The 13,043-nt window shown below is 41.5% G+C and overlaps 1 long non-coding RNA gene across 2 annotated transcripts in view; it reads left to right on the top strand.

Annotated features, from left to right (window-relative positions):
* The window catches only part of LOC147756602 (uncharacterized), a 31,158-nt gene that overhangs the window by 5,511 nt on the left and 12,604 nt on the right, over nucleotides 1–13,043 (top strand). Inside the window, exon 3 of one of the 2 annotated variants that reach the window (XR_015322759.1) lies at nucleotides 11,378–12,483. The exons of the other annotated variant lie outside the window; for it this stretch is intronic. This is a non-coding gene — a long non-coding RNA (uncharacterized LOC147756602). Of the gene's footprint in view, nucleotides 1–11,377; nucleotides 12,484–13,043 lie in introns of those variants that run through there. 2 annotated transcript variants of the gene reach the window in all.

Genomic DNA, 13,043 nt, shown 5'->3' with positions numbered 1-13,043 from the left:
ATAGCCAAACAAGTTTCCCTTCCAACTGCACACGTACTACTGTCTGTCGATCTGTTGTCTAATGTTATGTGATCGTAAACAAGCTTGACGATATTGAAAGAAGTATTAGAAGCTTGTGTTTAATTTTAAGCGTCTGGAGTTTTTACTCAAGCGGTTACTTTACCAGTTACTCGCTTACGTCGTGCTATAACCTGACGCTTCCTAATTTTAGGGAACTCTAGCGTAACGTAAGTCCTAGCTCCTCTGCGGGTATTCATTAAAACATGTTTTACTACTTGACTGATCAGCTGTTTGAAAAGTGTCAGTAATCTTATTGTAGTCGCCGTACTCCATTATCCTAAGTACTGAATCTCTCTGATGAAGGTGACGGAATTAAGTTCTTGGCCTACGGCATAAACTGCAGGCATTTTAAATCTCCGAAAGTTTATACTGGTCCTGCCCGATCGTAAATAACATTACCCAATAATATTTGTTTTAAACAAATGTCTGAAACTGCTTTACGATTCCTACGATGACAAATTCAATATGTATGGGTCAGTTTCGATGGGTCGGTTATATGGGGTGACTGGGACTAGTCTGACACAGATTTCTGTATATGTGATCTGAAAGCGTTGTGCGGCTAGATCGGTTCTCCTCTCCATTGAAATGGAACATTTATCGCTGAAGCTGTGTTCAAGGACACAATTATGCAAAATGAAAAGATGAGTATTTCCCGGGAGCTTGAGACACAAGTTCATTCGTGACGGAACTCAGTGTCGGTCATGCTCGTCACCTAATTTAGTTGCATTTCGGTTTGTCGTACGCGCCACGCTAATTACTCCGCCTTCTTGTTCTTCTCGTGACGAAAGCCGTAGGCAACCATAGGGCTTGGAAGCGTATGGAAATGAGTTGTCCGATAAATCATGTGGCGTTTCGGGATATGTACTAACAGAACCCGAATTCCTACAATTTATAGAACATTTAGTTTCAAATTTGATCGCATTTTATCTGGGTCGCATAATTACATTGGTCATTTTGATAAAATGGGGCGTAGTATTGAGTTTAAATGGATGCGACTCTCGTCACCAGCCATTATCCTAATGCTGATTAACTTTATATGATTTTATAGTTGTGGTCGATGTTAGAAGAACGGTCGTGACAAGACTAGCAGGTAAAGTAAACAGAACACTCCGAGATCGAATGTATGTATATTTAACTTCTAATTGCAGGTCTACAGCATTGCCCTTGACATATCACCTTTTTAGAACGTCACCTTGATAGTCCCTTCTGCCGTGTCGACTGTGAAGCTACGATCGCCGACTTCAGGCTTGCATGAAAATTCTTGTTTATCTAAATATGCTAATGTTTTCTTAATTATGCCGTATCTCTTACACTGTATTCGTATTGAAACGCCGTTCTCTCTATGAATCAGTGATGACGAGTGGGCGAACATCCTGTGGATGGGTCGACAAGCACAAATGTCGAAAGGCCCTTGTGGCTCTTTTTAATGTATTCTATGTTCCATTCATTCATGAAAATTACCGTCGAATTAGCCTTGCCTTTTTGTAGCACACTTAGTTACAGGGATGACAATGTGCCGTTAGTGACTGACAAATATTAACTTTTAAAAATAAACCATCAAAAGGAACCAAGTGATTTCTTCGACTTGAAGAAACTTAAGTACACAACATTTCTTTTGTGGAAAGGTCGCTCTAATCCGCCGTGTGATAAGTTCGTATTGAGACCCTAGTCATGCCAACATATGAGGACCTGAACTTACTAACGGAGGCTGTCAGCAGCATATAGCTATGTAGAGTGGGTTATCACCTAAAAAGCTCTATCAAGACGACGTGCGTATGCTTTAGGATCATTTGAAAGTATTTTTCTAGCCGGCACCGAAATACGTGATTGTTTGTCCAGACTCGTCCTCAAGAAGAAACATAGGCAATATAGGCACAATTAATTCTCAGAATTCAATTGAACATATACCTGATTCATATCTAAGACTGCCCCTGTAGAGATCCAAAGGAAGACAACAGGTTCAGAAGAGCAGCTTTTTCCGATGGCTATCTAACAAGTTTTTTTCTCTTTTTATTCGTTATCCAGACAAAACCGATTAAGATGTCTACATTTGCGTCATAACTTGATACACGCCTACGTCTAGCCACTGCGTTGTCTGGCACTAGAAAACGCTATGGCTTGTCGCACAGTATATTAAACATACGCTCTACGGCAATAAGTGACAAATAGTGCTCCCGCATGATCCATATTTTACAATGATTTCCAAAAAAATGCTCAAAAACGAATCGATGGTCGCACTCTTGGATGCATCTGAATGCCGTCTGTCACGACGCTTACATTTTGAACGAAGGTCGCGTCTAAGTTTCACCACCAGACCACGCTCCCCAACGTAAGAGGTTTAGACATAAAAGGGCGTGGCGCCGGGCGCAGGTCTCCAACCCAGGATTATAATGCTCGCTTCCCTTTTACCTCCCCTAACATTAGCACAGTGTCGGGATCGGTTGGCTTCTGTGCGTGGAGTTAAGCTGGGCCACAAGGCAAGTCTACCATCCCCAACCAGACAGTCGACTGGCGCCTCTCATAGAAAATAAGCCAATGATAAACCCCCCAATCCTATTTCCATATGTATAACAAGGAAAAAACGCTATTACTCCACGACCACCCGGTTCCCGTGCCGTTTTCCCCAGAATTTCTTTTTGTCGTCGGGTTCGGACGCCACTGCTGCTTGGTGCTGGCTACCAAGGTCCACTCGAACCTTCCCTTTTCTTCCTATACCGTGGTATATTGCCCGAGAGTCTTTGCAATGGCCACAATAGCGAGATACTTACCCAAACCACTCCCTAATGATATCCGCCGCGGAATACTGCTGCCTTATATTGGTACTGCGTAAATGTCCACATTCGGCGGCTCTTACGACGGATTTAGATTTTCACCGTCTCCTGCTTCCTTTGTCCACACAAAAACATACTCGAGTAGCACGAACGATGCTTTCTAAACGTCGATGTGTTATAGTACACAATGCGATGCAGTCCACTGAACATTCAATGGTCGGTGACCGGAATGGAAACTCGTGGAGAATGTCCTTAACGGTAACAACAACAACTGGACTATGCTAAAATAGGTCAAAGTACTGCGGTCTACACAAAACTCAATGAAGCTGTCAGGACGCAACTTTTTTTTATGGAAAAAGAAAGCTCAGACGACCAGTATAACCTATGTTAAGCAAATATCATGGAAAGTATTTCTGGTTTTGGAGGTATGTGCAAGCTCAATTTGGGCCTTCTACCTATGACTTCATTCATTATATCGTACATTCAATTTCTCTAACCCGATGTGTATGCACCGCATCGACACAACGGTCAGAGTATAATGGTCAAGCAGCCTGCAATTGGCTAGCTTGAATAACGATTCCTAGCGGTTTTTAGTAGAGCGTCCATACGCTCGCCGACAAGTTTAATCTATCAGCTCTATTCGAAGTATTACTGAATGAAACGAGTAACATTTTCATTCCACGTTGACCAAATCTCACAACAATTGCTTGGCCACATATGCACAAGTCAGGGCAATCTGTAATGAGCTTTTCATTCTTCGACGGTTACCGCCCACTGCGAGCCTGTCGACCATTGCTTTACTGCAACAGATTGAGTTTTCCGCATTGTCTGTCCGACACGACGGTCTTCCTAATCTATTTGTAAACGTAGTCAGCAGGTAATAGTTATGGTAACGTTAGATAGCCATGATTATGGCTGTAGTGGTTAGAAACGATAGAGCAACGGTTCGCGTGCCTATGAATAATAACGCTGTAGACTGTTTCGTGGACTCACAACTAAGCATAGCCTCACCTGCCTGAGCGCGAACACCGCTCCTCCACGCGTTCCGACCTAGCTTCAGTCTTTTTTGCAATTTTAATGCAATTTACCTCTCGCCTTCATTTCCTGGTTCCTAGTACAGATTCGTGACCTCAGATCGTCTGTTTTTCTTGTAGATATTCTTTCTTCTAACTTTTGATCCCTTAATTTAACCCTTCCTTAGCCCCGTTTAGTCGGTTCGTAATGGCAAAGCAACAGTGAAGAAGAAGCAGCAGCAGCAGCATATTGTGGTCTCGTATCTGGGTGTCTACACAGCTTACGAATTATGCCCTGTCTATCTGTGTTTATGTATATGTACTCTGTGGCTGCTGGTCGTTAGCGTTCCGTTCACGCTCGCGTTCTATTTTCTGCAACTGCAACTTGTTGTTATAGTGGTCCAATAGAGTTTTTACACTATCTAAGTGGCTTATAGAATGGAAGAAGCTTTCGACACATCGAAATGCAGCAGTCTGTCTTTGCACGGCATACGCGTAATGTTTGAAACCCATAGTCATTCATTGTGCATAGATTACAAACTTGTGCATGTATATTCTATACCAAGTCACTGGATGGAGTATGTATGACCTCATAATGTGGTTGTATTTTATAGCTATAGTCTTCAAAATATCCTACTTGACTATTAATTGTATTATTATAGAGTGCATATAGTTTCCTTTACAAGTTCTACTATATTCTATATGAGATCATTGTGTACTGCTACGTACAATATTTAGACACATTTTTTTCTACCTTTATGTACAATACGCATTACGTACGTAAAAAATATTATTATCATCAAGAGTAGCATCGTCGAAGCTCTTATAAAGCCGTTTCATGTTTACCTTAGAATCCTACGATGGCAATAAACAAGACTCGATATTCGTCGACGCTCTGAGGCGGCTCTGAGCTGTCTCTAGATCCGTGGTTTCTGCAACGGAAGCTTTTGCATTTGTCGTATCGATTAAGCATACGGTAGCATTCATAATAAAAGTAACAACGGTAGTCATACTGCTGTATGGTGATAGACTATCCATTTGCTTGTTCGCGATTCGTAACGCCCTTAGGCCCCCATAAATTGCTGCAGATATATAAAGGCTGTTCGGATGTATCTATTGTCCTAACAATAGCGCACTCATGTAACCGCACGTGGAAATGGGTCAAAATAATATTATTATATTATATAAGAATATTAGTCAAAAATGAGCAGGTCCGCAGACATAGAACGTCTCCCGTTTGATAAGCATATGGGGTATGCACGCATGCATGGTTAAGTTAAGTGTGCAATAGCCATTAAGAGCAAACGGGCACGTGCAACAAGCTAACGACCGTTGGCCTATGCTAGCTGAGTCGAATGTCATGGCAGTGAACGCCTACGTTTTCGGCGTTATGGCTTAAATCGTTGCTTAAAGACGATGCGAAATGAATTACAATGAGTTACGAAAAGGCAAGACCGATACCTGTCAGACTATGTTCTTCAATAGCACTATTTTGTTTCGGCCTAATTGAAGGTGATCATAGTGGTCCACGTCGCGTTGCCCTAATTTTTTTTTTGTCGATCATATAATTCCGCGCGTATCCCGGCTCAGTAACATTTTCGCTGTCGTTATGAAAATAGTCTGAGTGTCGCCCCTTGCGAAAGTAAACCTATTAATTGACACGGTATGTATCAATACTAAATGTAACCCCAACTAATCCCGTCATTACCGCTAGATAGGACTAACATATCATCTGGATGAGCTGCATTTATGCAAGAACTAGTGCGAGCAGGCAGAGGTCGGATCGTTCGAGTACAGGGATTAGTCACTTCGATGGTCGAAGTGGTCGGTCAGGCTGTGACGCTAAAGTTCATAGTAAAACATTTCACAGAGGGTGTAAAAGACGTGGTGTTGCCACCGAAGCCGGGGCTATGGACTAAAATGCTGTAAACAGTGGCGTCTCATTAATGAATGTTTGAACGGGATTGATTCAAATCATTTGTGGACAGCACTGGGATGTGCGGTACTTCAAGCCTCGCAGTAAAAAAATGTGTTCATAGAGTTGACGAGGATTTGTGCCCACGCATGAGAAACGGTTTCTATGAAAGTGTGTTGGGTTGCCTATTGAATTCGATATGTTTCTATTAGTCGTAAAAAAAAAGCGTACCAGTTCGACGACGTTGTGAGTCACCTCACTGCAACCTCACTATTTAATTTCATAGTCCTCACGCGCTGGCGAGGCCAGCCGCTAGTGTGCTGTGTAGCCCAAGAATCTGTACCTGCAAACCTGATGTCTTGCTGTACATCTCTAAAACTTGCATTCTTTTCTCGTATAATTACCTATTTTTTCGTGTAATTGATTAACTTATCATCGTAGCACATAAAGGAATAAGGTAGCGTCATGGCTAAATCTCAAAGTCTTGCATATTTCAAACAGAGCACAATTGCTCCTATACACAGCATGTACAACTCGTGCTTCTTCTCCTCCCTGAATAACTTTTCAACGAACTACGAAGTTATGGGCGATAAAATCAGAATTGTTTTATCAATATTTTCATGCATTCCAATCGGAATATTTTTCTGAAACATAGAAAACAAGCGATCCTGAAAGGCTAAAAATAATAGCAAGACATATTGTGCCTAGTTCCCTTATCTATATTTTTAGTTTTATTCGTTTACATTACTCGGCGATTAAAGGCTAATTTTTTGCTCTAAATTTCGCCATTTAGGTTTAGGCTCTTTCATAGGATAAGCAATAGTTTAGATCTTTGTTATTGATCCACCAAAGAGCGCCGCGTTCACTCTTCTCCGCTCTATGTGTACTCTCAGTGCATCCCCTCCTTCTTGCTGCTACGTTGCTGTGCGTAACGGTCAAAACCATTTGTGAGTCCGTAAACTACACAAAAGGAGCAGGAATTAAGAAGAGATGTTTCCCTAGCTTTCGTGAGGGTAACGGACTCATAGGATAAGGCCCAAAGAAAGGACATGAGGAAACCGGACCCCTGGACCAGGTAGATTGTTTCCTATTGCCCGATTTTCGTTATTGCCCCCGCTGGCCTGTTATTCGGAGATAAGTATCATAAATCACTAGGCGAACGATGTACGGTGAGCGGACGATAATCCCACGCACCGGCATTTTGTCGGTAGGCTACCAATCGTGTAGAAAAGGATGAGCTACCGACCACTGTCCGAAGTACTGTTACTCGATCGCTCCTACTGGGTCTTCCGATTCTTAGACAGAGCACGCAATATTTGCTGCTTTAGAGGTCACATAGCGAGGATATCCAACGTAGATACTGTACATAGGAAGGCAAAGATAAACTGAGGACAATCAGTTAGCCGACCGTGCCTCTTATATTGGAAAACTCTATCGATAGTGGAGGGCATTACGGCGTGCCGTTCCATGCTACGTTATGCTACGGTTGACTGTGACTTGAAGCCGCGTGGAAGGTTGTATCGCAAACGAAAGTAGAATCTTATGAAAGCAAACGAAAGTGTAGAACGAATAGAAAATCGATTTTTGGTGGACGTGAAGAAAAACACGGATTATATAGCGTGTATATATAAAAAGGGCCCATCTATCACTCGTTATCCGCCGCCCATCTATTCATAGGCGTTTTTTTTTTCGCTTCTCTTCGTCCACCAAAGGACAGATGATCGTAAAGAATTCACTTACAATAAATCTTCTCAAATTTATGAAGCAATAGATTAGTTAGCTTCTGAACGATTTTAACAAAACACGGAGAGCACCGAAAACCTAGTGCTAAAGAAATAGCATACCAATGACTTTCTATATTTCGAGCTTAATGAAATTAATTGCTTATATAAAGTATAACACACTTTGTGTATTAAAATAATATCGTTAGTGCATGGTAACCAGGAAAAAAGCGTTGTTAACGAGAGTCGACGCCGCGATTCCTATCCTCTAACAACCAAAGGGGCGACAGCCTAAGCCACCACCTCTACGTAAGGTCCTGTTCTTAAAACGTTTGCTTCACGCTATTAAGGTAATTTAGCATTTCGACCATGAAAACAATCTAATCATTGTACTAAATATCATCCAATCTAGTTGAAAGTAGAGTAGATTACATCTGGAAAATTATTAGCGGGGAGGAAAAGGCCTGTTTTTCTGCGAGCCATGCGCGATCCAAATGATACGCTCCCACGACTTCGATTTTATTTTTTACAAGCTACTCAATGAAACAGTTCTATACAGAATGTACGGAAGATACTAGCGACAGTCCTATGACACATTACCGTGATACGATTCAAAGATCCGATGTGTCGAGAAAACCTTCCGGGTTAACGATACAAAAAAAGCCTAGGTGAGAGAGCTTCAGAGCTTGGGTGAGGGTATGATACCGGCCATAACAGAGTGTCCTATGTAGCAGAATAAGTATACAGGCGTTCAAAGTGCTCAAAACACCTACTTCCTTCCCATTTTACTCGATTGTAAGGGGGCTAAGTTTTCAATGTCACCGAGTCGCATAATAGAAACGCTCCGAGACCTTGCGTTCGGGTATTTTTCCACGACGAACAGTGGCGGCATTGGTGAATCCGGGCCAAAGATATATGACTGGACTGGCAGCGCCTACTGTTTACTGGATGGGTTTCGCTGTCGTTGGCGCATCATCGAGAGCGATCGGTCCGTTCTCCGTCGTACGTTAAAACAAAGGAGTCGAAAGCATACATGAACACGTGACCCAGTATCCGATATATGGGCAAGTGAAATGTACGATGGTATACATAAATCTAACGATTCGATCGATTTAGAGGGCTCAGCGGTCCAGATTTACCCGACCACTAAGCAGAAAGATTGTCCTACTCCACACTGTCCGTGACCTCTGTGTTTTCAAAAATCGTGAAAGAGGTACGGAGAGTAGGCATGGCGACTCTGGGAAACATGGGTGACACTGCATCCTATCAGCAAAGAAACGTCAAAATCTCAACGAGCGGGAATGCTTGGCTTGCGTCCCAAAGGGCTGTCATTACATATGCCATAAAGGCCTTCTCATCAGTGCGAGTAGCAGACGACAAGAAATCAGCGTAACTCTGAGAAAAAGCGGCAGAGAATTTCAGGTCTTCGTTGAGAATAAGACAGTCATTCAAACATTGTGCGTCCCGCTTAAATTTTGATAGAGCTGTACTCGATATCCAGTTCGTTCATTGTTTATAACAAGGCTATCACAACCGTTTGTATGCTCATGTGAATACAACTAATTTATATTTTGTAAACGGCCAGTACATCTTGTATAGTCTCTTGTAAAAACTCGCAAGCCAAAAAGCACTAAGTAATTACTCGGCAATTTTTTGGGTTTAATACATTTACATAGTATGAATAGTGTTAAGGAATAGGAAATTAACATATAGTGCTGCGCAAATTAGCCAAATTCTTAAAACTTCTTTAATCGTAAATGCGGTTTCGTTGACGATGTTCTGCTGTATAGCGCGTACAACGTTGCACATTGTACCTATTTGGGCCACGAGTTGAGTTGCCCGAAAAATGGAGGAGTTCGGTGAGATAAAACTTGCTTTAATCTGACTCAGAGCCTCATCCAGTACATGCACACAATGAAGTCCGAATATTTCCTGAAGTTGCGATCTAGTTCAGATTTCCATCCTGCGGCTCTATTGAAATATTAAACCTCTATCTCGTGACACCCAGAGGGTGAGAACTGACGATGTTCTAACTACGAAACTACGACTACAATTTTGTTCCCTAAATAAACTACGTCACTAACAACCATTCTTAACGTACCGACGTTAGCGGCACCAAATCCTTGATGTGAAGCCGGCCAAATCCAGTGACTGTAACACGAACTCATTTCAATAGGCAAGTTTGGCTTGTCAAGATATCCACGTCTTTCTGCCCAGATGGTGTCTAGCCGTCCGTCTCGTTTTCTGATTCCTAGATTCCCTTCAACTGGATTAGGTCCTTTGTTACCTAACTCCTTGGATTGCACACAGATTCTGTGGTCTCCTGTTGTTGGTCCAGCAGAAACAGCAAAGGCCTAGGCTGACGGTTTTGCCGGAGCAACACTAGGCCTCATGTCATTAGGATCTAACTGTCGGAACAGTGTTGCATTTTCAGCTGAATAAGAGTAAACATATCGGATGCCAATATGGTCATTTGTTCTCCAGCTAACATCATCGTCAAGCATCAGCTGCGTACAAAAGAAGGCATCAGTTGCTTGCCATCCAATGTATTCTTAGTTCTTAATCTGATTGAATAAATACCATTGAACACAAAAGCGGGCCCGTGCATGTTGCCATCATAATAGTACGAGATAAGTACTCGAACCTTTAAAAAAACTACTCCGATTCAGTTGTACTAAGGTTTACGGAAGCTTGACACTACTACTACGGAAGCAAATTTTAACTCCCACCCGAGAAACACAATATGTGTCAGCATATTAACGGTTCAAATTCTACGTATTACAGGCGACTATATTGGTCTACTTCTGGTTCAATAGTTACCTACTATAGTACAAATACAGATATTTTCCCATATTCGTCTTTTATTTATTACATTCTCACTTCTCCATATATACTCACAGTAACCTTGAGAACTAAGATTCATAATAAAATTAAAAAATTGTTTTCTTAATTTTAGCTGTTACTCATCCGCTCCAGGCCTTTCGTGCTGGTTACTATATATATATATATATATATTGTAGCAAGTTCATTAATAAGAGTAGGTGTCAGACAAGTCTCTTACATTGTCAACTAATAATTGTAGGTTTACTACTAAATACAACTAAATAATTATAGGTTTGGCGTTTCAGTTTTTAAGAAAAAAAAAAACTACGCCTTCATTGTGTGCTGCTTTCAGACGTAATGTTCAGCCGTCTATGCTTTACTGTTCTTTGCGCTGTTTTCATACTTTTACCATAGAGGGCGCTACCTGTGTTGCGCCCTTTTCTAAAAAGCAAATTGCCATCCTCCTTCATTGAGCTGAACTATACTGTACAACAAAGGGAAATACTTTTTTGTTGACTACGATAAGTATGGTCGCTGTTTATCGCTTTCCGTTTACAATATCTCGTTCACTCAGTGGTAAAGAAAAGAATTTTGGTAGTTAATCCAAGATTTCGAGTAATAAGCGGGATCCGCGGGCGTTTGAATCGGATTGAGTGCACAAGGAAGCATATATGTACATACAGGACAATATATATGTTTGTAAATATCTAGAAAGCTTTACTAATATATATTTCTTTATGTTTATTTAAATAGATGCACTCGTTGTGAAAGAGCAGGACAAGAAGCACGTTAACACTGTCATCTACGTACTATTTCGAAATGATGACTACTTTTCGAGCTATTATAATATTAAACTGTTACATTTTTGTGTTCATGTCTTCTCAAAGCTGCATTTCTGACTTCATATAAGCTAGTAACTTGAATCGACTGTTGCTCATGGGCTATCATGACCTGGTAGGTACGAGTACGCTCACCTCTTCTAATCATCGTTGTCCACTTTCAGCGCTGTAAGATAGAAGCTTCTACAAGAATAATCTTTTGTTTTCGTTCGACCCGTTCCTCCTTTTCCAATAGTGCTCCAAAGGCGCACAGAGATAACGAAAAGATTCGAAAAATATGGCTTTCGTAACTAGAACAGCAGCTGCTGCACCGAAAGAGCAACAAGAAGGAGGAAACGGAAAAACGGGAAAGTTCAATGGAAAAAGCGGGGAGCTGGAGGAGGCAAGCAGCAGGAGAAGGAGGAAGAAGGTGCACTTTTGATTCGGAGCGACAGAAATGGATCGATAAATCTATACATTGCTGCTTCAACCCCCTAGTACGATTGCCTTCACGCACGACTGTCTCTGCGCCATGATGTAGGACATATATATATATATATGGGGTGTCCCAAAATAGTGTATATACTGGTGCCAATTACTTAACTCTACTCGGAGAATCGGTCGAAGAAGCACACATTCGAGAGGGTTCGGCTCAAATAAAAAATTTATATTCTACATGAAGGAACACCTGCATACTATCATTTTGAGGTAGCAGCATATCTTGATCAGAACCTTTCAAGCATATGGGTTGGACGAAGAGGTCCAAAATAATGCCGTACCGGTGCCTTAGACATGACGCCAATCAACTTCCTTTGTTAGAATACTGTAAGTATCAAGTTCACGTCAGAAAACCGAAAACACTGTATACTCTGAAAGTTACGATTGAGCACGAGTTTACCCCAACACCAAGAGAAATATCACTGACAAACGGGCGCCATTGAATACTATATGATTAAAGGCCCTGTGCTAAAAACAACCGATGAGAACATAACAGACAGAAACTTGTGCTAATTATTTAGCATCTTTTTACCTACCCACGGTTAGTATTGATGTGGACTATTTTACCGAGCAAATTTATGTATTTAAGTTACTCAAAGAAGTTAGTTCATAAAGGTGCTGATGAACTTACTTTTATTTATTCATAATCGCCTTTCTTCGGCTATACGTTCGTCACGGTAAATTGATATTTCCCATTTGTGTTGAATGTATCGATATGAAAGAACAAAGCACTTAAGAACACAGTTATATTAAGTTGCTTTTAGATGAGGTAGGGCAATCCGTTAGCAGCTAAATTTTCTCCTTAAGGATGGATTTTTTGTACTTGTTATATACCCTTTGATATAAATACATCGGTCTAACTTATTGATGGTATTTTAATTTATATTTTATTCTCTCTGTAAATCGAAATTCCGCTCAGCAATACTGATACGTCATACGCGATCTAATTGCTGTGTTCGGCTTTCTTCATAATTAACTTTGTTTTGAATATATGAAGGATAAAGCGTGTTGGGTTGAATCACTCCAAACGTTGAACTTTTTATGAAAAGTAAGCGTTGACGATTGTTGCTAGATATACGATTCCTTCTTTTCGTCTGGCACATTGTGAGGAAGCAAACGTAAAAGGACAATTTCACCCTAGTAGACCTGGAGAGGGTCGGTTGACGGTAGAGGAAGCAGGAATTATTCAGTCGAGTGGCTTCAGTTAGGGAGTGTCCGTCAGTGGGGTAGAGATGTCACCCGACGATGGACCTCTAACGCGCCGCCGTCCGACGACAGTGGCCAAAAAGGACTGTAGTTGGCTGACCAGTTTAGGATCATCCGGATCCACCTTAATATCTGGTGGTTGGAGCGTAGTGAACGGTGGACGCTATAGGACAGGCAGCGTGGCTCGGATCAGTCTAGCAGCTGCTAGGAGCGTCAAC

This window comes from Varroa destructor, unplaced genomic scaffold, assembly GCF_002443255.2.
Source record: "Varroa destructor unplaced genomic scaffold, Vdes_3.0 BEIS01000003.1, whole genome shotgun sequence".
NCBI lineage: Eukaryota > Metazoa > Arthropoda > Arachnida > Mesostigmata > Varroidae > Varroa > Varroa destructor.
The sequence above is the reverse complement of the archived record's forward strand: the minus strand, read 5'-3'. Positions and strand labels throughout refer to the sequence as shown.